This window comes from Eupeodes corollae, chromosome 3 (genome assembly GCF_945859685.1).
Source record: "Eupeodes corollae chromosome 3, idEupCoro1.1, whole genome shotgun sequence".
In the NCBI taxonomy this organism is placed as follows: domain Eukaryota; kingdom Metazoa; phylum Arthropoda; class Insecta; order Diptera; family Syrphidae; genus Eupeodes; species Eupeodes corollae.
This window is the reverse complement of record NC_079149.1, coordinates 67,718,050-67,742,529: the sequence shown is the minus strand read 5'-3', so window position 1 is coordinate 67,742,529 and position 24,480 is coordinate 67,718,050. Positions and strand designations below refer to the sequence as shown.

Here is a 24,480-nt window from a genome sequence, read left to right as displayed (position 1 = left end):
TATTTTTTTTTAGAAACTTCTTTACAAGAAATCAATTGTTTGTTCCCTTGAAGGTTTGTTATACAGAACTTTGACTGTATTAGCTTCACTCAAGTAAGCAACTCCAAGTAAGCCTTTAAATTAGAAAATAAATAAATTTCCGGCGCAAAATGATCCACTGTGCAACTTAAAAACCGGTGCACTATGCTACTATTGCATGAATTCCGCCAGCCATCATCGCACCGTACGCCCGCCATACGCCATACGCCATGAGCCATAACATGCGATCATCTCATACTCGTATCAACCCAATTGTTCTTAAAAAACGAACAAAAAACTGAATAGCAAGTATCTACCGTGTAAGATATAATTATTGGCTTTTATTACTGTGTCAAGGGCTTACGTAATATTCATCTAGAACGCATTTAGTAATTAATTGTATCACATCGCGCGCTGGTAAACTGACCTCATTGCCAGAGCAATGGTCTCGCCAGCTTATTTAAACAAAATTAATAAAAACATAAATAATAATGTTTGAACTTCTTTTGAACTGTGCGTTTGGCGTTGTGAATTCGTTGCTAAAATTTAAGCAATGGAAGATTGTAAATAGCATATATTTGTTTTGTTTTCTGGGCCCATCTTTAGGCTTTATTTATGTAATCATGGAATTACTTAGCTTTTTATTTTAGTTTTTGCACCATTTTTCATTATTTTTCTGTGCTGTTTTTATGGTTCTAAGAAAGTGAAAAAGTCACAACACTATGTCAACATAATTTATGACTTCAACTTGTCCAAGTTAGAAATTAAACAAAATTACATAGAATTTCTCATTTGTCTTATGGCATGTTCAACATATAGTTAATATTATACTCCCACCTACAGCTTTATAATAACACTGGTCAACAAGGTAAGGTAGGTGGCATTCAAATTATACTTTTTCTAAGGTTTTTTAATGACTTTAGTTTGTATCCAACTTCAAAATCCATCTATCACGACATTGTTCTCAGATACAAACTTTTCTAATTCAAAAAATCTTATTTAGATTTAAAATGGTAAAGCATTTATGCTAAAACTGCATAAAAAGGATTTTTGATCTTATATTATAAATTCTTGGCTTCAGGCTCTTTTGGGAATATATAGAAAAAAAAAATATTTTAAAAAATGTTAAAAACGGGCGTTTCTGAGGCTGAACATTTTTTTTACAATTTGAAAATCAAAATAATATATGAACATGGCAAGATTGCCGTCTGCCAGAAAATAACATTTGCTTTAATAACATAAACAGTTGGTAGGTTTTCATTACATTTCTTAGTTTACGTTTTTATAAAGTAGTATTATGAATTGTTTTGGAAATTTGTAAAATAATATTTTTAGGAAAACAGAATTAAAAAAAAAATTAAAGGTTGAAAAGCTTCTTCGATAATTAAAAGCATGGTCACAGAACATGAAGAGATTTGTCCACCCAACGGATCCGTTCATTACACCAAACATTTGTTCTCTAGAGATTACACCATGTTGAAAATAGAGCCTTCGGACTTCTTGTAGTATCGGACAAATAACTATGAAATGGTAAATATCGTCACGCCCACTTCTGTTACAATAATTGCAAAGGAGAGACCGATGCGGAATATAATTCAAGTTCAATATTTCAACCCTTGCTCTGAAAATTGCACCTATAGCTCTCGCATAAAGTCTATTATTGAAATAATTTGTCGCATTAGTATTTAAGGAGAGGCTTAGATTTCTATATATTTCTCTTGTTGACGATGATGATGCTTTATTTAGACGTTGAACATATATATTTTCAAAAACATTTGCAATAACAAAAGATATATTGCCAGTTATCTATGTTAAACTCATAGATAACTGGCAAAAGTACCTTCATGATAGATGTGTGAAGATTCGAACTTGGTTTACTCATTACTCTTGTTAGAAAATCTGCATGCAAAATTTTAAATTTTTAATATAAATCGGCGCAATTCCAGGCTCAAAATAAATTGCATAGGTCGGAGTCAAATTAGGTAACCGAAATAATCTTTTGAAAAAGATGATTTGTATCAACTCAAATTCTTAAAAATAGATGTGATCAAAAGCTTGAATACCGTAAGACAAGCAACTGTTAATGGTTGCTTGGAAAACTCGGTAAGTTCGTAAGTCTATGTTTTGTTGAAAGCTACTTTAGCTTCTTTACTCTTACGATGAACATGTTTATTAAAGCTACCGTTAACAGACATTAAAACTCCTAGATATTTCAATTTCTGTACTATTTCATAGGTTGGTTGTTAAGGAACCACCTTTCTTTTCTCAACCTTTTACAAATCCATGCCTCAAATACCATTATGTTTGTTTTCTCTGAGTTTATCTTAAGTTCCCAGATATTGCAGTACGTTTCGACCCTATTGATTTGGAGCTGGAGAGAAGATCGGTTATCCGCTAGCATAACCAAGCCATCCGCGTAAAAAAGTACTTTTATACGAATGTCAGAAAAATAAACTCCACCGGGTAAATTATCTAAAATATCTTCAACGTAGAGGGCAAACAAGATTGGGCTGAGGATACATCCTTGGGGAACACCTGCAGTCATTTGAAACCGACTTGAAACCCTGTCAATATCCCAAACTGTAGCATAAGTTGTACATACAAATTTTTCGTAGATACTTAGAAATTTTCTAGATATACCAAGTAAGGCCATTTTTTAAATGACAGTTTGTCGACTCACGGTATCGAATGCAGCTTTTAAGTCGATTAAGCAAGCATACATATTCTTTTTCTTTTGGATACATTTGTTAGCAATACTCGATAAAGCCAAAATATGGTTAACCGTTGAAAAGCCCTCACGTAAACCAGCTTGAAACATACTTAAGCGATTGTTTGATTCTACCCAATTGATATGTCTTTTGTATAGGATTCTAGCAAATACTTTTCTAATGGAATTTAATAATGAATTACCTCTGTAATTCTCAGGAAAGCTAGCATCACCTTTCTTAAATATTGGAAATATAACAGCTTTATTAAAGCTTGTGGGAATGCAAGCAGAATTGACAAGTTCTTGTAAAAAGAAAAAAGATATTGCTTGTATTCTAAAGACGAGTGTTTTAGAAATTCAACGGGAATGCCATCAATTCCTGGAGACTTATTGTTTTTCATGTTAAAAAGAGCTTGTTCCAGTTCATCAAGGACTATTACAGAATCAAGCAAATTATCGACTGTATTTGGGCATGCGTAATGAAACGAGTGCAAGTTATCTTGACATGTCAACAAGGAACATAAATGGGATGCCAAAACTTCAGCTGTAATACACTTGAAGACATACGATTGTATCCCCCCAAGTCCCTTACATTATACCAAAAATTCTTTGAATCTGTACACCTTTCTAAGCTGGTCGCTTAAGAGTGTAATTTAACTTTTAAGTCTCGCAGACCTGTTTGTATATTTTGTTAGCTTCCAGATATGCTGACTTAAAATGATCTAAATTAACCATTTATTTCTGGGTTGCAGCTGCTTGGGACAACTAATTCGGGAAGCAGATAATCTAAAATGTTCGCTTATTTGTTCTCCTAAGTGGCCCAACGTGAAGGATTAATCTTTCTCTCTCCCTCCTGAGGTATCCATTTAAGCCTTGAATTTTTATCTAAGCTTGGGCTATGTGTTTTATGCAAGAAGTTTGTATTCACCAAAATTGGTAAATGAGACGTAAAAGTTGCTAATAATACCTCAAAATCATAAGCAGCCTGACTCCGATCACCATTCACTGCACACAGATCGATAACTGAACTTCCCTGCCCACCCACAAAGATCAGTTCACCACAAACATCACTTCTCGATACACCATTAAAGACCCAAAAACCGAAACATTTAAATAATTCAATTAACATTCTTCCGTTTCTATTTAGTGTTTCATCTTTAGATTTTCTAGTTGAGAATAAATCCGTTAAGGTATTCAATTCTTCGATTCTTGAATTTTGAGAAAGACTAATTCTGGTGATTGAAATCACCGATCAACATTAAATTTTTGAATTTAAAATTATCTAAAAAACCGTAAAATTCTTCATAATTGTTGAACCAATTATTACAGTTCAAATATAATGGGACAATGAAGTGAGTTTTATGGGTTGTGGTACCATCTATCTTGAAAACTAATTTACTTTCAACTATTCTAAACTTTACAAAATTACTAATTTTATTATTTTTTTAATACCACACAATATTCCCCCACTTGCTTTACCGTGAATATTATTTCTTACAGCCGGAATATAGCTGGTATTAAAGTCCGTAAAATATTTAGAAATTTTATTCTGTCTTCCTTCTTCAAAAAACGTTTCAATCAATATAATAATATAGCATTTTGTTTTTAATTCCAGCTATATTGTAGCTTAAAATACATAAATTAATAAATCTACTACTAGTACTTGTTGTTTGGCAGACGGCACTGTTCTCCTACTCATTATTAATATACACCGGAGGAGGTGCTGCTGAGGGTAAAGAGCACTCAGTTTGATGTTCTCCCACGCTGCAGTCAAAAAGTTCAAGTGCATTCAGACCAAATTGTTGTTGTAAAAATGTGGCTAAGGTCGGAGTTTGGATTCCAAAAGTTATTTGATAACTATTGAGAAATTACGAAAATTAGGAGGAATGTTAAATTTATTAAAATCTATATCAAAAAGAAAGAGATTTGTACTTTGCAAAAGTACAAATTATTGTTAAGATATATTTAATATTTTAAGTTAACCGTTTTTGGTTGTCTTTAGCATTTTTCGCACTCTGATGTGATAGAAAAATCTAACCGAACATCTTAATCCCATAAAGCTGTATTCTTTTGTTTATGCAACAGAAAAAAAGGCTCTTTTTGTCGACCAGTGTAAAACTACGAAGGTTGTATTTCTTATCATATATTGTACAATTGAACATGTGGATTTTCTCGTCTCGTTTGAAAACACGTAGGCTGATCATATCATGATTCAACAAATTAATGGAACATTGCATATGGCCTAAAGCAAAGATAACCTGAAGGTAGCGAGTTGCTGATGTCACAAATGTATATAGTGAAGCCAAAACCCATCTAAAAAGCTTGCCGAATATCTCTCCCCTTTTCTGGACGAAATATGTATCTGGTTGCTATATTGTTATCTTCTCATTAAGCACTTTACGGGTATGTTTTGCACACTTCAAATATTACTAAATGCATCAATGCTTGCAGCTTGTTTGGCTTTCCCCCTTTTTCGATTCCAAACGAATTTCATCTGGTCTGGGATATAGTTACATATGTTTGACTTCGTGATGAGGAAAGCAAAATTTAATTTTGTTTACCTATAAGTACATTATTCTCAGAGAAAATACAAATAAAAACCTTCAGCTGAATCGTTTATCGCAACCCTACTTATGAAGGGGGCTTGAAATGTACTATCTTCCCTTGCAATTTGTGATTCTTTTCTTTTTAGATGTGATTTTGTGAAATCACGTGTATTGCCTGAATATACAATGACAAAATAATTGGAATTTGTGGTGATTTATGCTGCAATAAGTGTCCAACCCTCGTTCATGAAAATAATGTAATTGCAATGCATGTTGTATTCCGTAGAGGCTTGCAAACAATATGCTCATAAAGCTATAAATTATTGAGTAGAGTAAACAATAATATTTGAATGTTAAATGGAATATCTAAAATTCTGTTTTTATATACGGAGAGGCAAAAAAATAAATACAAAATATAAATATTAATGAATAAAATATGGATTTGAAACATCTTTAGGTCAAAAGCGATCAACTGATTCTGTAAAAAATCAGTTCTATGAATAAAATACTGCTTGACTACTAACATGAAATTCTTTATTTCTTAAAATAATCTTTTTAAGGGTTTAAATAATCTTTTTAACAGTTTTAGTCTTTGCGGCTAAAATGGTTGAAGCTATGATTGTCTTTTTAGTGAACAATATGGTCATGGAAAATTTACTGCTTATACACGTGTCGTTACGATTCAGTGAAATTTCAAAGAAATATTTAGCATTTTATTAAAGTTAAAATCACGGAATTTCTACTTTAACTTTAAGCAATTTGCTAAATTCATATGTCATCTTTTATTAATTAATTTGTCTTGAAAGATTTTTTTGTTTTAAATTAAGAAAATGTTTTCGGAAGAAGACGAATATTGTGATGTGTTTCGTCCCGAGGAAATCTCCTCCAAGAGCTGGATGATGGATAGTTTTACTCTAGGTATAAGTTTTCAAACTGCTCAATTCTTGGTTCAAAACCTAAACACCTAAACCTAAACACATAAGTTAGTCAAAAGAACCGTAGTTCAATTTAAACTTATTCGATTTGGCGATCTGTCTTAGATCTAGTGGTAGTATACAATAATGATTGCTTAAATATACCTGATCCTTAAACTCAGTTGAACATATATTAAGACCATTGATGAATATCACCAAACTACAATGATCCATCAAATTGCATCATAATCAAATCAGTGCAACTGGTTCATCATTTATTGTGTGACTAGTTAAAAAATAGCAGATTATAAAAAAGTTTAACTATTAATTTATAACAATAATTGCTTTTTTTATATTTAAATTTAAGGAAAATATATACGTATGGATCATTTGAACATATAATTTTCTTAAAAAATGAATTTACCTTTTAATTAATGCATTGATGGTGGCCCTGAAATTAAAAAGAAACGTTACTGATAAATTCGCAATAACCAATAAAAACAGATTTTTTAAATAACTAATTGTTTGTTTTTAAAAATTCAAAGTCAAAGCTAATGTCAAGTTATAATTTTGCAAGATAAATTAAAAGTTGCTTAAAAGTTTGTATTTTTAATAAGTCGAAAACAAATGTTTACCAATTTTAGTAGCATTTCATGAAATTTTACAAAATAGATGAATAAAATTAATTTAAGAGATATCGAGAACCAAACATCAATTTTTACCAAATTTGCGTACTATTTTTTGTAGATTTTATTTTTTTAAGAAAACGGACTGTTAGATTTTTCTCAAAATTTTACTGAATGTTACAAAACAATATTTTTTTAAAAGTTAAAAGTAGTTTTAAACCAATATCTCAAAGTTTTAAAAGATATTTGAGTCGAAAATCAATTTTTACCAACTTTGAGTAATGTTTTTTTAGGTTTTTATTTTTTATAAAAAAAACTGTCAATTCGATTTTTCTTAAAATTTTACCAGATGTTAAAAACTTTATTTTTCGTGTCATAAAATTGTTTTTGAGTTTTTTTTTAATTTATAAAAAAAGCGTTAATTGGAATTTTTTTTTGTATCGCATTACAATATATAATATACAATTTAATTCAAGTCTCTAGCGTTATTGGTTCGTAAGATATTTAGGGTTAACCGAAATTTGTACCTGTTTATAAATTACTATATTTTTTTGGAATAATTCAATCGACATCTTTTTTAACAAAGCACGAAAAACTACAAACCTTTTAAGTTAGACAAATTGACAGACGTGATGGGAAGTTATCAGTGTGGGTCGCATCCCAGCTTCTTTTTTTTCTAATTCACTCAAAATGAGAAAGTGCGAGCTCTAGAAGTTCGAGCTCTAAAATTGCGAGTATTACGGACAAATCGTTTGAGAGGGGGAATGCAACAGCTTATTCGACAATTGTTTATAAAAATATCAGTAGAACACCGAAAGGTATGAAATATGGCGGTGGTTTTTGAGCGATGTAAAAGGCCCCTAAAGTGTTCAATTAGAAAAAAAGACGGCACTGATTCTGTAAAGAAGTGCAATTTGATTCTGGATTAGAATTGTCACTTTTATGTGTTATTGTGTGAAATAGTTTTATTTCAACAAGAATTTGACAATTTTATATTTCTGAGAATTTTTTCAGCTAGCTTGGCAGAGCAGGAGAATTTAGTATCGAGATTTTTAAAACAGACTTGAGAACTTTCCATTTAATTTGGGAACGAGCAACGGCTATACAAATTTCTATCGAAATTAGAATTCAGTGAGCTCAATTTTACTACCTATTTTCGGTGTAAATTATAAGTAGATTGTGTGGTGTTGCCGTTTCAGTGTTTGAGTTTTAGTTAAATATGCCACATAGTAATAAATGCAACAAAAAATAAAAGAAGAAGTTTAAGGAAACGAGGAGGTATCCGTTTAAGATGGATGGAAAACAGTTTTTTCGTCTTCCAATATGAGAAGCGATCAATGTTTAAATTTGAAGGCAACAGCGTAAATCCCTAAAGGTCAAAGTTTTGTTAGCAAAATTAATCCTTGGAGAACTGTCTCTCAAATGTGGTACTCAAGAACAGGGGTGAATGCAGAAAATAATTTGGGGGCGGGGAGATGTGCTATTTCAAAAAATATATATTATATTATTTTTTTAATGTACCATTTTCTATAGGTACTAAAAAAAAGAGAGATGAGGTGTGATTTGTCTATTTCCACAGTTTTCTTTTGTTTGTTATCGCATATTCAAATATCCCGTAGATTGCTGGATTGAATTTTGAAACTGTCAAACACGTTTTTCTTAAACTCACCATGAAAATACTAGAATTAATGATTTTGAATGCGTTCCGAGCCTTTAGACCGAAGAGATGGGTTCATATTCATAGTTCCTTGATAAGTTTTGATTTCGTCTTATCTAAACTAAACTTCAGTTTATGTTATTCATAGAAAATTTAAATCCATTTTTAAACTATTATCTGGAGTCTAAAAATAAACACGACGAAACCTATGTTTAAGCTGTTTCTAAATGTATGAAACGTCAAAAATAAACAAACTGATTGAGAAAATTAAGTTACGAGACATTTTATTTGAAAACTAAAATCAAAAATTAAAATGTCAAAAGAAAGCTCTACTTAACATGATTGGACCCCTTTGAAATAGATAAAGACGATTTGTATGAAAGGTATCGATTCGAGAAAAATAAAACTGTCAAGGTTATGATTCACCTTCTAAATATTAAAGATCAAAATTCAATGAAATGTTTGCTTATATCTGCGTGCTTCGAAGTCTTAAAACCACCAGGCCGACTTCATAAGATTTCTCAACTAACAGCAAACAAAATAGTTAAAAAGGTTTCAAAGATTTTGGCTCTTCAGCTAGCAATTTATTTTGTTACCCTCTACTAGCCATTTTGTAAAGGTTTAAGTTTAAGTGATTTTTTTTTAAATTGTAGTAGAATATGCCTTCAACCTGTTTCTTACTAAACAGAGCTAGCATATTCTTTCTGAATACCAGCTGTGTCTAACCTGCATGTTAAATTTAGACTCCAGTTAAAATAGTCTCGAGTTTAAATATGACTATGAATATGCCCCATATTGTTTTGTGTCTTACATTAAGGTATGTTCAAATGCAGAAACGCATTTAAATGTTTAAAAATATTGAATTAAGGAGACATCACATAACTTACATTATTAATTTGATTCTTGTTCTTGAAAAATAGGGAAATAATGCGACAAATGCAAATAGGGTTGCTGTTTTCGTTTTAAAATATACTTGTGTCACAATTCAAGAAGTGTAAAAAGTTAAGTCAAAAGATATGTTTTTTAATTAACAGTTAAAGCTAATATAAATGAACTGAACAATTTTTCGGTGTTTTGATATTTAAATGTATCATAAGTGAGATCGGTTAAAAAACGAGTACAACAAGTTCATTTTTCATTTTTAGCCATAAGAAACAAAGCGAAAGAGAGCATCTCTGTGTTAATAATAATACTAAGCTCTATACAAAAAGTTAAAAACCCTTCATCTTCTACCTCAGTGTTGGAAAATAACAATACTAAACATTTTAATTGTTAGTATGAATGAAAACAAGACAAATATTTGTCTTTCTTTAGCCAAAAATACAGACATTATTGTTCTGATTTAGGGTGTTTGTGTTTTGTGCACAATTTCTATCACCGTATCAAATTTATTACAATTTTTCGTTTAACAAAGTTTTTGAATTTGAGTTGGAAATTAATTTTGTACCATTTCTGTTTTTTTTTGAACAATAATGGATATTGGGGGGGTTTAACCCCCAAAACCCTTGCCTGCGTTCTCCCCTGAAATTCAAGCATTATTTTGAACACCACAGTATAAGACAATTTATAGATTCGTAAAAGAAACGGATTTAGATAAAACTTTGAATAATTATTTAATTTATTAATTATTTGTTTTAGTAGGTACACATACAAAACGATATTATTTAATTAATTTACAATTTATACTAAAAACATGTCCAAAAAAGTCAACGAAAGTGGGCTTGATATTTTGTCTGTAGGTATACAGCTTATAGGGCATTCACTATTTCCTTATTTTCTGTCATATTATTCTGCTTTAAATTTTGTTCAATAAGAAATTCCAAAACATTAATACTTTTATAGCTAAAATAAAATACTGTATTATCATCTGAAATTTGTATCCTCTAATTTTCTTAAAAATAAAACCGAAGCAGAAATCTTAGCCATTGAAAGCATTAAAAAAATTAAGTTCTCAGTTCTCAATGTTACACTAATTTAAAGGCATCCTTAAATATTGGTTACGTTAATTTTAAAACTTCTGAAAAATACATCATCTTTTATTTTCCTTTACTGAACATTTTTCAAATTATGGAAGTGGAAATGTTTTTTACACTAACCCAAAATGCACTCATAGCAAATCGTCTTAAGTTTTCTTATATACATATGAGTATAAGGATGCAAACTTTCATTCTTATTAGTTTCAGCTTTTTTAAAATTGGAATATGTTTCTTGATTTTTGAAGATTTCTTAGCCCTAAAGTCTTTCACTGAGCTGATTATTTCAAACTCAAAAAAGCTTCTTTAACAAAAATCGATATTATACTGAATATTAGGTAGGCACAAGAATTTACAAAACAAAACATACATTTGTAAGAATACTTGAATTATATTTTAATTTTTATTTTAAAACTTTTCTGCCAAGCCTTTGGGCCAGTTTTATAGGTATAGGAATTAAAAACCAAGCGGGGCTATACTCCATTGAATAACATTCTTTTCGTTTTTTCGTAAATTTGAACATAACGCTCAACAGCCTACCTGCCTTAAATGAGAATTCATTTTTATCTTTGTGATAACAACTGCAAACTAACGTTCGGTGATAATTTATTTTTATTTCTGAGTAAATATCATCAGAGATGATAATATACAAAATAAATAAACGAAACTCTATAGATAAGGCAACTCTCACTATGACTACGACGACGACCGACGCGACGCGATGGGAAAGAAAATACTCTTTTTCCCCGCAAAAGAATGAAATTCATTGTTATAAGCCTAAGGAAAGTCTTGTAAGTTGCAACTCAGTTGATAATAAATAGATTCGTTTTCAGTACACGGAAGTCATTCCCCGTTTCAATTTTCTATTCTATATTATTTGTCGAATGTGTTTTTATCATTCTATATTACGACTTGCAATGCATCGAAACGCTATTCCAGACCAGCCCAAGTTAAGTCTTTCAATTATGAATCAATTTAACTTTTTGCACTCGTTTGTTATGCCAATAATAAAAAATCAATAACTTAGTTCAGTCAATCTAACAGAATATAGGTTGTAAGAGCCTTGCGGATGCCGAGGGTTGATTGTTTTAAGTTAAGTTATAGTTACAGCGCACAAATACACTTATAGAACTTATAGGCATAAACCATGTTGACACTATTATTTATAGAGCGTCACTAGTTTTAATTAATCGATTAAGCGAAAGCAAAGTGACCCCGAACCCTGCAGAATATCTAAATGAGTAAACACAAGTTTCTTTGTCTGACCACTAAAAGTAGGTGGAAAAAAGGTAAGAATAGGACAAAAAGTATGTTGAAATAATTCCAGTTGAATATACCATCGAGGTTTTTTATGAACATTTAATTGTTGAACTTATCTGGTTTTTTTTATTGCAGAAAAAATGTATATACAGTCCCTATCCATGTGGGACTTTAGATTTTATGCAAAATATTAGTTACTAGTTAATTTAATCAGGTTTTCGAATATTGTAATGCATTCAAATTATTTTATATGCAGAATATAAACTACTTTCTAGAAATAAAGCAACATATTTAAAGAATTTTTAAGTAATATTTTCAATATTTTGTTGAACCTCCTTTTGTTTCAAAAATTGACTCAATTCTGAGCGGCATACAGTCAATGTATGATTTGACTGTTTCCTGCATTTGTGGGTGGTGATTTCACAAGTGAATTACTCTTTCAATAAGTGACCGCATCTTAAGCTACTTTCCTCTTCATCAGCTGCCACACGTTTTCGATTGGGTTCATATACGGGCTCCTTTCCCGGCCAGTCCAACAGAGGGATGTTTTCTTTCCTCAAATAAGTTTTTATGGACCGGTCTGTGTGGCATAGAGCTCCATCTTAAAATTTTAAATTTTAAACATCTTTTTTATCTTAAAAAGACTTTACACTTAAACAATTTAATTTAAACTATTCTAAGCAAAAATAATACCATTCTTAATTCTTATCCAATACTTTTGCCAAGACCAAATTGTCACGAATATTTTTGTGATTTTTCATCAAAATATTACTTCGTTTGATTTAAGAGATTTTGAAAATGTACATGGTACATAGTTTTTTAAAAAAAACTTGAAATTGAAGTAGAAGACGCAGTCGAAGATCGTTTCTATTCTTTTTTCAATACAAAAAAGCTTGGCAAAGACCAAGTAAAAATAACTGTGTAATGATTTAAATCAGAAGTCAAATTCAATTCATTTGTGCATGTTTTTTTTAAAGCAGAGGTATCAAAGAAGTTAGGGTGTTCCAATGCTGTTTTCTGGAAGTATTTATGATTAAAATTCTGTTCATTACTGTATGAACTTGCTCATATTTCTGTGTGCCCTAAATTCTGTATTTCAAAACACTTTGGCGCAAAATCCTAAACAACGTATTATTAAGGGTTTAACAATTTACTAGTTAGCAATTTACAAAATATTTGGCTATTTACTAAGGGAGTCCAACATTTTAAACCCTTCTTTTCGTTTTGCTAATTTATAAATTGCTATAAGCTTTTGTTAAAAAACAACTTGCATCTAAACATATCTAAAAGGTGACATTTTGTGAAAATAAACAAAGAAATATGCTAAAACGGACCTAATAATTGGATGTCGCTACGGTTAACTAGACCATTCGAACCACTGCTTGTACAGATGTCATATGGATTTAACAAATTGCTAAACGCCATTTGATTTTAACTTTAGGAAATTGTCAAGAGAAAGTAAGATGTTAAAATAGTTTAAAATCAGGTTAATCACCTCTTTAGCTGAATTAATTGATATTAGTGGTTTTAACATTTTACTTATTCGTTTAGAATTGTGTGCCTTTAAATTAAGTGAATATCAAAATACTCACTTAACAGAACACCATGGGGGCGTATTCATAGAGAGTTACTAAAGTCGTGATTTATTGATCTATAGTTTAAGGCTTCTTGGTTAAATAAACACAGCTCTTATTCCTAGTCAATTTTCCAGATGTGTTTCGTAAAACCCAAGGTTAAGGTTGTATTTTACTACAATTAAACTTCAAATGAAAGGTCAAAGCAAAAAATACTGCTATGTTTTCGAACTTGTTTTTTTTTTGTGCTGTCATTTCTCAAATTGGATGTACATATAATATAATAATAATATCAAAAAAAATGATAACTGTTTTTTTATCCAAACGATATCATTCGTAAAAATTCTTGTCGCTTTATTTAAATGAATAGAACCTTGTTTTGTATATTTTCCTTTTTCTTGGTGGCATATTATGCAGATTACCAAATAACTCAAACTCCTCTAAGAATTCCATATCTTCTTCCATTGCTTTATCAATCGACATTTTTATTTGATATACAGCCCTATTCAGCTATTCACATGGATCGTATATTCGATTCACCCTTTCGATACACTGCCTTTGCATTCTGTATCCATCGGGTGAACTACATTATCCTAAACTAAACAGCTGTTCATTTGAAAAACTTGAGAATGTTGAATTTATTGTTTTGATTCATACAAAAATTAAGTTTAATCAATCCAAATTTTTAATTTGTGTAATTTTTGTAAATTGACAGTGTCGGACTTTTTATTCCAATTGTAAAGTACAATTAGAAAGTACAAAAAAAACTCAGCCACGTCTTTCATTGGTGGTCCTTGGAGATTGAGCCTGTTTCTAAGGCTATTCCGAAATTCTCGAAGGTCTTCGGGTTCGGTTGTTGTTGTGCATTTTTTTATTTTCAATATCTGTATTTAAGTTCATTACAGAAATTATTGTTGCAAATATTCTAAATTAAGCAATAAATAATTTTTGCTATCAACAATTAACAAACCAGACATCAAATAAAAAATCCGCTACATTTCTTATGCGGATCTGAATTGTATGTAATAAATTCGTTCGCTTGAGTAGAAGAATACAGCGCAGTATTACCGACGTTACCGACACAGACAGATTAGTGAAATTTCAAGAAAAATTCCCCCCGATGAATAGCAGAATAGGGCTGATAATTTACTTTTTCAGCTTTTCAATTCACAAATAAAAAATAAATATGACATTTAGCTGTGAAAATAACAACTTAAGCACAGCAATTGCTTTGTTTATAATTAAACCACAGATTAAGGACTAAACTCAGGTTTAAATTTATTTAAAAATAGCCTAAACTCTGGACTTGATTAATAACAATTAGCAACAATTAAGCAAACATCTATTAATATATGTATTAAAATCTAAAAAAAATGTATCAACAAATATAAAATTCTCTATCCTTAAAAATGTTTGCATAGTTCTGTTTTTTGATTATCTGTAAAAAAAACCATTCTAAAAAGAAACAACACACAAAACGTATAATACCATAATATTGGTACATCTTATCGTCTTACAATGTTGTGCTTAAATATGCTTAGTGATAAAACTGTCTTGAACAAAGATTTAAATAAGCTGAAAAATAATAATAACGGCATCTTAGCAAACAGAATTTTGAAATATTTTGTTCATACAAAAGTTATGCACAGTAGTATGATCAGTATAATTGTAGCCTTTTAATGTTGCTTAAACTTTGACCACTGTGCATTCATTTGTTAAGTATGTGAATAAAACTAAAAAGCAAAACAGAAGACCTTTCCCTTCAAAACGTTTCTAAAAAACTCGTGTAGGTATCGGAGAAGCACAATAGTAAAACATTTTGAAACCGAATTTAACTACAATCAACAATTAAACCCATCCGTTTAAAATGATTTTCTATCACTGTGATGTAATTGGCTGTGTATCCGGTTTTAAATTTAACGAAATTGTTTTTATGTGCTGTAAATTGTTTGCTGCCACAACGAATCATAATATCTTGTCAATTTTAAGTACACATTTACAAGCAATAGTTAAAATTTTATTCGACGTTTTAATCGGCCCTTTTTTTGGAAGCTAAGGGTTGCCAATACTTAGAAACTTAAATAAATCGAATCACCCTCTGCTTATAAGAGTACAGTCTAGCTTCAATTTTTGTAGAGTCAAGAAATGCTTGAGTGCACAATGCACATTTTTCTCAATTTTTCGTTTATTCTATGTATAACTAAATACGAGACCTTCACAAATATATTAAAAAATGAGCTTCATGAACCATGACAAACAATGAGTAAGTGAAGAAATTTCCCACATTTGTCTCCGTCGAAATGGTAATTTTTGTTTTTTCAAGCAAAGTGACCAAGGAGTGCCATCTCAGAAAAATAATCAAACAGAAGGACGTTTCTTTAAAAGTTGAAATGAATAACAAATTGGTGGTTTTCCAATTTAAAACATAATAAGAATTCCCCTATTTCGTAACAACGATAACGCGTGTATATCTGATGGGATTGGTGGCATTAATCTTTGTTTCATTTTGATAATATGTACAACCAAACAAAAATGCAACGCTTCAATGAATACATGGGAAACAGAAATGATAGAACACATTTTTGTACAATTGTTCATCAATTAGCATTGTAGCTCACGCACATGATGTCGTAACCGTACGCCACACTCCTACGACTCTAAACAATGTCTAAATTTTATGTTGCATTTCTCTATAACTCACAAAATGTTCTAAACGCTTAGATATGCAAATCAAAATCGAAATCCAATCAAATTGTTTTGTTTCTGACTAATTTAGTAACGATTTCCGGAGTTACGTACAACTAAGTATTTTTAAATAAAGACAAGGCTTTGCATTCGTGTTTGAATAACAGAATATGAACCTTTCTATATAAAATTACACTATACATACTAACATATACCTAACCGAACCAAGTATGCTTTGGATTTACGAGGAAAACGCCAGAGAAAATAACAACAATCATTTGAATAACCACGACCGGTACCGGCAACATTTGGGTAAAATTATGATGACGCTAAATTAATAAACAAAACCAAAGGCAAGGCAACGCTGTACTGCGCTGGCTGCGCTTTACTATGCTGTGGAATTCGTTGGGGCCTTCTCAAATAGTTGATTCAAAATCACGAAAGAGCACTGTGTTCGCTTAAGTGTTGTTTACCATAAGAAACTGCCAATGTAAACAGGGTCAATTCCGTCAGTGTGAGACCGAATGAAATAAAATACTTAGCTAAAGCAAAGCTAAGAATTTTTAATTTTGATCAAGATTATTAGGCATTTTTATTGCTTAGAGAATTTTTTGTGTGATCTATGGGTGAATTGAACTTTGTTGCAGACCACCGCACCGCTACGCTAGTCTAGAATGTATTATTAAAAATAATGCATTTAGCAATAGTGGATATAGCGAAGATTTAAGCACGACCATACATCCGGTGATATACCGACCATAAAAATGAATCAAACAAAATTGGTATTTTAAAATATCTACGTTTGTACTGTATATGCAAATGTAATGTGTATTTGTCGAAAAGTAATTAAACAAATTTTACATTTTTTAAATACAAATACATTACACGTCAAAGGAAAATGTATTGCTGTTACGATTTGAAACCGATAATTGAAATATGGTTATGTCGCTCTTATTTGGCTATCCGGAATTTAACTCTGATCTGGAGCCCTACTCTGTAATGCGTTTTGAACGCCAATCCGATTCGAATGTGATATTCGATTCGTTTATGAATTCGTACTCTGTAAAATGTTAGAATCGAAGGAAACAATCATCTAGTACTTTTTCTTTTTATAGAATAGATTTTCCGAGTCTTGAAGTATTTCTTATGAGATTTGTCAAAGCAAAAATGAAATAAAAAGAATAAAACAAATCACAAAGAAGTCGAGGAAAAACTTTAAATTAAAATTCAGTCATTATTATCACTTGAGAATTATTATCGTAATGACTTTTTTACACTTAGCTGCTTTGCAATTGCCACATCTCTCTTTTTAATTCAAGCTTAGAAAGGTAAAGCTGATTTTTTTTAATAGTCATTTCGTTTTTTGGGTTGAAATTTGTCTTTTGTCAAGGTATACTTTTTTCCTTCAAGTCATACGAATTCCACCATAATTTCAAATTGCTTTTGTTTGGTATTCACGATTCAAGATTCCTGTAATGGAATTTATTTTCTTAAATTTTAAATAAAATTATTTTTTCTTTTATCTATTTTACACAATTTTCCTTTTGTGTCCTTTTAAAACGACCTTCGAATGTCAATTCGTTACCTCTTTTGGTGTAGAAACAAAATTGTCGTTTTTGAACGCTAATAACATTTGAAAACGCATTGCCAGGTACAAAAAATCCAAATGCGGATTTGTCATACCGTAAGTACTAAATATCTTATCCGCAATAAAAATAGCGAGTACAAAATATTCGTTTTAGAAAATATCAGCTTTCCAAACGCATTACAGAGTAGGGCCCCTGGAGTCGAAATTCAAACTTTTTTTGTATAGCAAAGCAAAAACTTAAAAGCAATTGAATTAAACTTCAAAAAGCAATCCGTGTTTACAAAAAAAAGTCAATATATGTATTTGATTTGTAGATAGATTTGCCGAGTTTTCTTAGAGCTTAGAGATTTCCGTATTTTTAGATTTTAATATGTATAAACAACATTTCTTATAGAAATTATCACTTTTGGTGTCAGAAATCTATAAGAACAGAATTTTTGTGATTCGGTTTCTCTAGAATTCTCTATCGCACAATTCTAAAAAGGATGAAAAGATATGCAAAGCTTATTTGATTGCTAGGCTGCTATGTCAATCCATCTGAGAAAATTATCAGAAATCTCAGAAATATAAACTGGCCAATTAATTCTATTGTTAATGTGTTTCTTGTGTAGGGCTAGGGGCGAACGCAGGTATGGGTTTTGGGAATAATATCAAAAATGGTATGAAATTAATTTCCAACTCAAATTCTCAACTTTGTTAAACGAAAAATTTAAATAAATTTGCTACGGTGATAGAAATTGTGCACAAAACACAAACACCCTAAATCAGAACAATAATGTCTGTATTTTTTGCTAACGTTTTTTTTCGAATCGATAGCATTCCTACAAATCGTCTTCGTCTATTTCAAAGGGATCTAATCACGTTAAGTAGAGCTTTCGTTCTCTGTTAGTTGGCAACATATGCTTAAGTCTTTTGACATTTTATTTTTGATTTTAAATTTTGAAATAAAATGTCTCGTAATTTAAATTTCTCAATCAGTTTGTTTATTTTTGACGTTTAATACATTTAGTTACAGCTTAAACAAAGGTTCCGTCGTGTTTATTTTTAGACTCCAGATTATCGTTTTAAAATGGATTTTAATTTTCTATGAATAACTGAAGTTTAATTTAGCAAAGATAAAATCAGAACCTATTAAGGAACTTTGAATATGACCCTATTTCTAGTATTGTCATGGTGAGTTTGATCTACGGTAAATTTGAATATTCGAAAACAAACAAAAGAAAACTGTGAAAATAGAAAAATCTCACCTCATCTCTTTTTTTCTGTAACTCACATTTATTCATGTGTGAGTTCAGCCTAAGAATGATGGGATCGACAACTGGAACTAGGAATTAAAATTAATACAAATTAAGTTTAAGCTTTGAAGTGTTTTGTGAAAGCAAGTCATATTTGTATATATGTATGTATGTAATTTTTATTCATACATGTTTCTTAGTACCAATGCATATAAAATAGTGTAAAACACACAAAAAAACACTAGACATTTAAAATAAAAAAATAATATAGTAGGTATATACTTTTTGAACCCTCCCGAAATTATTTCCTGAGTTCGCCCCTGATAAATTTCTGAACTTTTATACATACATATGTATACACTGTGCTTCAACTGAATACGCACAAACATTTTCGAAAATGCTTTTTGTGTTTTGTCCAAATATTGAGGATTTTCGTGACATATTTCATTGATTACTAATCCCTTGAGATGTTTAGACAAAAAAATTAAACAAAAATATCCAATTGAAAATTCGAGTCTTGTTTTTGCCCAATTGTAAAGTTTTTCATATGTAAAAAATAAGTTTTATTTTGAGTTTTTAAAAAGAAGTAAAAAAGAAGTTTTATTTTGCGCTTACTAAATAGGTAAAACGATAATTGTATCGTTGTTTATGAGCGTTTTTAAGTACTGGACAGTTTAAACCAAAAATGTTTGTGTTTTAAGTGAAATTCAATTTCTGATCTAAAATTTTAAGATCAATGGATAGATCTTCATGCCTTTGCAGTGTTTCAAATTTTAAAATATACATGATTGGACGTGCCGAAGTCTTAATGGCTTTCATTCGAACTTAAAAAATAAACATCCGAAGAGTACTTTTGTATTTAATGGCCCTGATGGCTTAACATTTTATTTTCAGGATTTGAGAAAATAAAAAGTTGTTAAAAACTTCATCACAATTGCAAAGGAGGTATTGTTATATTGAAACCTGTCTGTTATTATGGAACAGTTAAGGTTGAGGTGTTTACATCTTTACTGAAGCTGGGTATAAAGGAAATTTTGGAAAGCAATTTTCTTGAATAATCTAAAATTTTCTGAGCCATAACTTGGCCTACCAACATGATTCACATGGTGCGCATAATACAAACTTGGACAGACGAGCAAAATTTACACTTCCTCCAATAACTGCCGTACTCATCTGATCTAAACATTACTAAACACACTTATTCCAATCCAATAACAATTTTAACGTTTTTACATATTCAGTTGACTCAAAAAAATATTCAATTATTCACAGTAGCAAGCTTTGCAAGTGGGCGAAAGAAAAACTAGAGGTTATTTTTTATTCATTTATTCGTCTTTCAAGATACAATACTTTATCGAGACTACATTGAAATCAAACATTATATTTACAAATTGACAATGGTAAAACATAGTGTTACAACAAATTCAATACATCTTTCTTAATATCTAATCTATTTTTATTAAAATCAATTACAAACTCAAATTCGTTAAAAGCAATACAAGAAGCAGTTATTGGATTATGTTTCGTATAATTTGTGCTACAAAAAGGAACATGTAGAAAATTACCATTTCTAGGACGAAAATTCCGAGATGGAAGATCCATATTAAACTGAGACAATAAAAATGAACAATTTATGTTAGAGTTGAGCACATCGTGCAAAGAGTACTGAATACAATTTCCTTCTAGATACTAAAGGTTTTAAGTCAATTAAAGCACATCTGGTCTCATAAGGTGGAATATTTGAATAATTATAAAGCTTGCGTTGAGCAAATTTTGTAAATCTTTTCTGAACCTTTTCAATCCTTAAAATACTTGATTGTGTAAAGGGATACCATATTATGCAGCAATATTTAGGTAAAGGTCTTAAAAGGGATACAACAAGAGTTTTTAAAGTATAAGGATCTTCGAATGACTTAGAAATTCTTGAAATAAATCCCAACATGGCGTTAGCTTTTGAAATAACATTATCAATTTGGAGAGAAAAATTCATATTCGAGTCAAAAATCACACCAATATCCTTTTGACTTGTTAGCCTCATTAAGAACTGATTCTCAATTTTGTAATCAAAATATATCGGATCCTTTATTTTAGAAAACGTAACAATACTACACTTTTTTACATTAAAATTTAAACCGTTTATGAAACACCACTTGGTAATATTACTAGCATCTAATAAAGAACTTACAGATCTTGAAATCATGAGATCTACAGCATAAAAAAGACATCTAGAACTTTTAATACAATTCGATAAATCATTTATAAATAAAATGAAAAGGAGTGGACCACACTTGTGGTACACCGGAAAAATTTTGTATTTCATTAGAAAGAACATCACCAATTTTTTTGGATTTTGGACGATACTTTTCTTAACATCTTAAGAAATTAATTTGCACCAACAGATGGCACAATATTTGTAAAAGTTTTTGTGGGTAATCAGTTGATCCCGAGTGTATATGTATTTTTTTGGGTCAGTTTATATTTCTTTGATTATGACAATTTTCTCAGTCAGGTCAAAAGAGCCAGAGAATGGACTGGTTCACTCAACATAAGGGACTTCACTTGTAGCCAACTGCGTTCTTTGTACTTGAATTTGAACCAAGGCAACTAGTTAGTTGTTCAAGTGTCATGAACCTCAAACTCAGAACTTTACTTCACTGACATCTACCTTTAGTTGACCAGTTGGCAGCTGGCCAATCAGATTCTAGAAACTTACCTTACTTTCAAGTCCCTTATGTTGGATGAACCTGCCTAGTTCCTAACCCAAAACCCAGGAGTCAGATGAGCTTTATATTACTTTTCTTTTTATTTGAATAATTGTAAGATAGAAAATAATTGAGAAATCGAGTCCAGAAAATTGTATTCTCGAATTTGAACATTTCAGATAGTATGCCATTAAATAAGTATTTAAAAACGAATTTTAATATTAAAGTGAGGTTAAAGTTAAATTTCGCTTTTTTGACTTTAGGTGCGATCTAATTTGATCTTATGTTATTCTGATCTCAATAACTTAAATAAATTTTCATCGTACCTAAATAATCTTTTAAACAATTCGTAAAAAATAAGTAGTTTGCAGTTTTTGTGTATCCTCAAGCAACTTTAAATGTAACAGTGAATGTGTAAAGTCACGTTTAACTTTATTCAGCAAGACCGGATATTGTTGAAAGGCGTCCAACGACTCCACCCAATAGCGGCACGACTTCTAACTAATAAGCAAACCTCCTTCATCCTCACACCTCGCAACCTAAGCTCTTCTATTGTATAGACTAAACATATGTATATTATATACCTACAGGCCTTCAGTTTTCAGTTCACAACGATATGTCTTTCTTTCTTGCAATGGACGGCAGTACGTGTCTAAAGCATTAAATTCAGAGCAAACAACATGGGCATAGTTCTATGGTCTCTCTGTCTCATAGGGTCATTTGTGCTTGTGGCTGTTACTGTTGTTGCTACAATATATCTACCTTCAAAAACAAAATGTACCTTTTTCTTAATTCATACCTGCATGGTAAATTGTGAATGAAACAAAAGAACTAAAATGTGAAAAACGGAATGCATGTCCAAACTCCAAACTCTAAACTTATTTTGCCTTTTTTCTTTTTGCATTGTTGCAACAGTGAGAGGTTGTTGGTGATGGCTGCCGACTCCGAGCCTCGGGGCAGCCATGCACAGTCAGATACATACAACCCTGTATAACATTCACGATATTGCAATCGCAGCCGCGTTAATACCTGTGACGTAGGTATATGTGATACATATTTACACCCGAGCAGCACTATGTTTGTGTTTTTATAACTATAGTGTTTCCATTTCCATCGATAGATTTATCAGAGCTCACAGCTGCTCTTTGTGTTTCCTGGCCATTTGGAAAGAACAATGCATTGAAAAATTCTTTGGTCCTCGAGTACATAAATATTGAAGGGAAGGGATCGATGTGCGTGCACTCTTACCGAATGATATGATTGTGATCGGCAATGCCATTTCTTTTTTTCAAAAATATTAAGGACTTTTGATTTAGCATTGTAAACAAAGAGTCCTTATGCGGGAGATTACCAACCCTAGACTATGTCGAACTTTTATATTGACAACAGGGTGATTCTAATTCTCCAGAAAAAAAGATTCTTTTTTTTTCGGTCAATGGAAAACTTAATGAACCAAATATGTGTGAAGCAAATATGAGTCAACACGCCCAAATTTTACATTTCACATTTTTTTTCATCCAATTGTTTACAGCAAATTACCTTGATGTAACTATATCCTAATTTTACTTTAGTTTTTTATTATCAGAATAACATTTTTAGCAATGGACAAGTCCAGACGACATAAGGGACATAAGTAAGGCAAGTACTGGTAAGACAGCTGCCAAAAAATTGCCTTCCAATTAAGGCAACTTTATTATAAATTTCAATGGAAAATACGTCAAGAAAAATCTACCCAATCATCAAGTCAAGTACACTCATGTCAAAATGACAGCTGATCATATTTTTTGTATTTAACTGAAAGCTGAACTTTATAACTCTGTAATTTATTTATTTTGTGTACAATTTCATTTAATGCTGGTCAAAGAAAGCATTCACTACGACCCACACCAATTCCTTATGATTGAGTAGCGTTACCACTTTTCAAAAAAAGTGGAAGTAGGTTTGAGGAAAAAACCGAAGTAGATTGAGAAAAATGGAAGTAGATGTCAAAAATCAAAAATGAACTTTTTCATATTATTCTACATATTTTTAAATTACATTATTTGAATGAAAGAATTAAAAAAAACTAGACTTATTCCTTCATATCATATAATTCAATATGTTAATGTAAAATTTCTTAAATTAATTGAAATCGCAAAGATTGGGATCGTGCTGGTCAGATGAAATTACTTTAGGATGTTTTGATTGCAAAGGACGAGTTCTACAGAAAATAGTAATTGTAATCATAATACTATTTCAGTAAATAAACACTCCTTTTATCTTTTTTTGACAACTTTAAAAAACATCATATTGAAAATAAAAAATTGAATCCAAAATAATACTAGAGCACAATTGAATGCAAAAAAACATTACAAATAGAAAAGAAATAAATGCATGTATCCAAAAATTCTGTTCAAAACTATGTTCTGTATTTAAAAATTTAAAGTGTGCCTGCACAAAATTTTTAATGATTTTTTTTTATTTTAGTTTTGAAATATTTTTGGTATGCAGTTTTTTAGAACTTGTTATTAGACGTCTTACATTTCAATTTTGTAAAACAACGATGACCCATTTTCAAGATATCAAATTTCGAAAAAAATCTATATTTTTTTAAAAATCAAAAACAATTAAATTGTTGGTCATAAAATATAATCGAAACAGTATAAGAGCTTTTACAGAAAAAAAAAATAATTACATAATATCTTGTGAAAACTTAAGATCAAAATAAAGGTTTTATGGGGGAATACTTCTGACCAGTACAAAAAGATATTATTATATTGAAAGAAGCCAAACTAAGAATAAACATTTTAGCGAACATTTTAAAATTTTCGTTCGAATTTTGAACGTACAAATTTGTAAAAAAAAATCTTGAACTACCATCCTAATGTCATGTTTGATTTAAATCTCTATTTCGAAATTTGTTAACGAATGCAACTTTGCCATCCATCCATATCCTTTATGTCGCAAGTAAAAATTACAAAAGGTTTAAACTAGAATACGTGAGAGGAATCTCACT

At 30.6% G+C, this 24,480-nt stretch overlaps 1 protein-coding gene across 2 annotated transcripts in view; it reads right to left on the bottom strand.

The window, feature by feature from the left end:
- LOC129948782 (DE-cadherin) overlaps positions 1–24,480 on the bottom strand; it is a 73,623-nt gene that overhangs the window by 16,492 nt on the left and 32,651 nt on the right. Inside the window, exon 3 of one of the 2 annotated variants that reach the window (XM_056059800.1) lies at positions 6,610–6,636. The exons of the other annotated variant lie outside the window; for it this stretch is intronic. The gene's annotated coding sequence lies outside the window, so the exon portion shown is untranslated. The remainder of the gene's footprint in view (positions 1–6,609; positions 6,637–24,480) is intronic. 2 annotated transcript variants of the gene reach the window in all.